Raw genomic sequence first — 4,948 nt, forward strand, 5'->3', positions numbered from 1 at the left:
GGACTGTGTCATATAAGAAAAATATTTTTATATGGATCATGGGTACTCCCCCCAAGCCTCATTGTTAGATGACTGAAAAATGCCTGCAGTTGAATTTTCCCTATCAGAAGTAATTCCCAATTTTCTCAGGAACCTCTGGAATTTAGCTCTTAAGGGAACATACTGGGAATAGGATGTCCTTGAAGGGGCACACGAGCATCCTCTTCCTGGGAAGAGATACTCTCTAGTTGTAAATCAAATCAGCCAGCATTTGGACCAGTTGTACCAAATCTCAATAGTTGAGCTATTGCATCTTTCACTGAGAACTGCCTTATCCTAGGGTCCAAAGTCAACCTTCCGGTCCAACACTCAAATGAGACATGCATCCCTAATCCTCATCCCCTTCACCTTTGTCCTTCCCCACTGTACCCTGGTCCTTTGGTCCTCTTGACCACAAAGACCTCTGGCAACACCATGCTTGCTAGAGACAATAAAGCTGACTTCTGATACCTGGGCACCTCTATTACTTTTTTAAATAACTTGACTATTTTTTCCCATTTTTAAAAGGACATTTCTTTTCCCTTTGATGTTTTTATTAAATAAAATCCATGGCATATTCTCAAAATCATAAGTAAATAAAGCACAACACCGACTCCAGAATCTCAGTTTGACCAGTTCTTCAGCATGTTAACAGGAGCCTCCATCCGGTAAGTGTTCTTCAACCTCTGTTCACTTTCCTGACCTTTCCCTGATCAGTTGAGGGGGGGGACCCAAATTGCTACTTTTCTTTTCAATGTGAAACAAGAAGTATACATTGTGTTTGTGTTTCAACTCTTAGGTCCCTCCCTTTATTTTCTAACTTTATTTTTATTCTGACTTTGTCTTGAGCTTCAAGTGCCTCTGGCCAACAGGACTCTGACCTGGTTAATGGTCAATTCCTTTCATAACAATTGTCATCGGGAACTTTCCCACACAAAGCATAAGTCCTCTGCTGACAGCTGCAGTGTTTACAGCCAGAATAAGAGCTAAGGCTGATGAATGCATCCTCTTCCCTCTTTAACCCCTTCCGGTGGATTCTATGGTAAGTATGCACTTTCACTTTAAAGAGATGGACTGCCCACATGACAGAATGTTGATTAGGAAAGACACGCTAGACTAATGAAGATTTGATTTTTTTTTTCTATTTCTCTTCCGGGACTGGGTAGAGGGAGGAAGATTCCTTCCTTTTACATTGTACAGGACAGGTTATCCCTCCACCTTACAAAGTAGGGGATATTTGGAAGTGGCTATCTCTGCCAGGGCCTCAGCTCCGTTTTCTTTTCTATTTTGGTCCTTTTCTGGTTTTGCTCAAGATAAGAGAGATGAGGGAGAAACTAAACCAGAGGTGCTGGAGAGATGGCTCAGCAATTAAGAACACTGATGCTCTTGCAGAAGAATTGGGTTTGGTTCCCAGTACCTACATGGTAGCTCACAAACATCTATAACTCCAATTTCAGGTCATCTGATGCCTCCTTCTGGCTTCTGTAGGCACTAGGCATGTACATGGTGTGCATATATACATGTAGGCAAACACTCAACACATTCTCTCTCTCTCTCTCTCTCTCTCTATATATATATATATATATATATATATATATATATATATATATAATTTTAAATAAAGAAAGGCAGAGAAGAAAGCAAAGGAACATACTGCGGAGTCTATAGTATTATTCCACAGTGCCCTTTTTCATACTTACCTCACGCCTCCTAACTTCTGTATTCCCACTATGGTCCAAAATGGTGACTAAAGCTGGAGATGCAGCTCGTTTGGTATAGCGCTTTCCTATCCTGCTTGAGACCCTAGTCGTGTCTCCAGCACTCCCGAAAGCTAGGTGTTGCCAGTTGCATGACTGTAATCCTAGTACCTGGGAGACATTGCAGAAGGGTCAAGAGTTCACAGTCAGCAACATCTACATAGTGAGCTTGAGGTCAAACTGTGACACATAAAACTTTGCCCCTCCAAACATAACAGTAATAAAAGAGAAAAAGAAAGAATGAATGAAAGGAAGGAAGGAAGGGAGGGAAAAAAGGGTGGCTAGACCAGATTTCCTTAGTTGAGATTGGATGGAAAGGGAGGTGAGGAAGGGACACTCACCCCAAGACTTCTGGCCCAAATCTGACAACCCCTAACTATTGCCTTCCTGTTTTTCTGTAGCACTTTTTTATATTTTATTTATTTTTATGTGAATTTATGTTTTTGCCATGGGTGTCAGGGTCCCCTGAAACTGGAGTTACAGACAGGTGTGAGCTGCCATGTGGGTGCTGGGAATTGTACTCGGGTCCTCTGGAAGAAGAGTCCGCGCTCTTAACCCCTGAGTCATCTCTCCAGCCTCTGTAGCACTTTGTTTTACATTCTTTGCCTCGCTCACTTCATGTCTTGTTGTTCAGCCCCACTCCACCAATTCACGCCCGTCCTGTTTTCTCTTGCACGAATGCTTGACTCTGGATGAATCTCACTGTCACCGTTAGGGAGGGAGCACATGGCACTGCAAGAGAATGACAATGAGGGAAGACATGGTTCTGACCCCTTGAGCTATAATTCTGTCACTCACCTTGATAATCCTAAAAATAGGCAGGCACTGCTTTCTCTTGATGCATGCTTTCTGGTTTGGGTTTTCTTAGACAGGGTCTCACTGTATAGACCAGGCTGGGTTTGAACTTACAGAGATCTGCCTGCCTCTACCCCTCTGAGTGCTGGAATTGAAGGCACAACCTACCATGTCTGGATTTGATCCATGTTTTACTTGTAAATTATCTACAAGCTCTTATTCATTCCATCTTTTTAATATATTCCAAAATGAAGATGGTTAATAGGCAAAGTTCAAGGAGAAGATAAGCCTGAATGTTTAAATTCAGAAGTTGGCAGAATTTATTTGAGATATATATTGAATGACATTGCCAGTGCTATAATTTAGATATCGCTCTCCTCTCTTTTCTTTAGGGTCACCTCCCATCCTTGTTCTAAGTATTGAACTCAGGGACTTCTGTTTACTTGGCAAACATTCTATCACTGACCTACAGCCCCAGCATTCCTATATTCTGAATCTTGAATACCTGTCAAATGTCTCTGTGTTAAAAGACTTGATCCAGGGCCAGTGAGATGGCTCTGCTGATAAAATCCTGTGCCATGTAATCCTGACAACCTGAGTTTGATCCTTGGAGCCCACAGTAAAGTAGAACCATCTCCTAAAACTTGTCTTTTGACTTATGCATGTGCTTGTGGCATGCATGTGCTCAAGTGCTGCACCACTGAGCTATATTCTAGGCTACCTTTATTAAAAATTAATATTTCAGGTATTTTGCATAACTATTGTCAGTTAAAGCTCAATTTCATTTCCACTTAAAGATGAATATTTTTATAAAAATACATAAATCATAAAGTTTAATAGCTTCCTTCCCACACATGACCTGGAATACTAGACTCTTTACTTAGAGAGGTGCAGAGATATAGAAGTCCAATAGCTGAATTCTGTGTAATGCATGGCTTAAGTTTTGCTGCAGACTGCCAAACTGCTCTGCAAAGTACAAGTTACTTTGCAAAGTGCAATATGCTACTTTGCAAGCAGTTTATGAAAGAGTTCCTGTTTCATCACATTCTTCCTGAAACCTCATATGACCTGTTTTTACTGGTGTCTTCTCCCCTCAGGAACCAGGTTCTTACTTTAACTATTAGATGAGAAACTCCACACTGACCATACTACAAAGCTTTGACCCCTTTGGCCTCTTGAGAATAAGTTGTAGAAGTTTCACTAATTGACCAATAATAAAGTATGCATCTAAACACTTTTTTCCTGAACCCTAGTAGATGTTTTAACCACATGAAGTTAAGACACTTTCTCTGAGACACTATTAAGCTCTAATATACTAGCACTGTACCTGACATGCAATAGAAGTAAGCTTTCGATAAATATTTGCTGAATGCCATATCACCTAGCAGAAATACAACTTAACATCCCTCTTATTCCCACCTCTTTCCCCCTTCTCTTACACATTGAACCAGGTCTCATCCGTTCTCCCTCTCTTGTCTTTATTATTCCTGGCCTCCTGGCATTCCCACTACCACTGTTGCCAAATCATTCATGGCCATCTAAATCTCTGTCTTTGGGGTTCCCACATCCCACTCCATGTCTTTTTCTTTTCTTTCAGTCCAACCTCTATATGGCCACTAAAGTTATCTTCATGGAGTTCAAGGAAGTCCTATTTATTTAAAACATATCAACAGTGTGTGACCCACTTGGTTTTTCATAGTCTTGTTTCAGCTGACTTTTTCCCAAATCCATCTCTTAATCCATTTTCTCATCAAGCATTCTTGTCCTCTGTCTCAACCCTGAGGGAACCAGGCTATTCATCATCTTTTAATTTTCTAGCTACTCCTTCCATTTTATGTAACAATCTACATGTTCAGCTTCTGCCTGGAAAATACTCCGCTGACAATGTGCTTACTCACCCTTTGCCATTCAGGTCAAATATTAGTTAATCCCTCCCTAAAACCTTCCTTCCTTGAGTCCCTTACACCGTCCTCCTCCAGGTTCCCACTGTGTTTCCTATTGACTCTTTTCCTGGTACTTATATTTTACTGTATTTGTCTTCTGCTATTGACCAAGCTGTTCGATTAGAATACAGTGCAAGCTATTTGTAATTTTAATTTTTCTAATAGCCCCGTTAAAAAGGTGAAAATAATTCAACATTTTTACTTAATATTATGAATTGAATATAAAATTACTACAACTTACTAATGAGATATTTCACTTTCAATTTTGTGTAAGACTTTTTTCTGTATATTGAAAACACAACCCAATCTGGACAAGCCTCAAGTAAAGTGCTTAGTAGTTCCCATATTTGACAACTAGTGTGAGTTTCAGGGGAAAGCGTATCTTGATCACTTTTGTATTCCTAGGTGCTGGCATTACAACAAATGCTGAGTGCT

This window comes from Peromyscus maniculatus, chromosome 1 (assembly GCF_049852395.1).
Source record: "Peromyscus maniculatus bairdii isolate BWxNUB_F1_BW_parent chromosome 1, HU_Pman_BW_mat_3.1, whole genome shotgun sequence".
NCBI classification, from domain to species: Eukaryota; Metazoa; Chordata; class Mammalia; order Rodentia; family Cricetidae; genus Peromyscus; species Peromyscus maniculatus.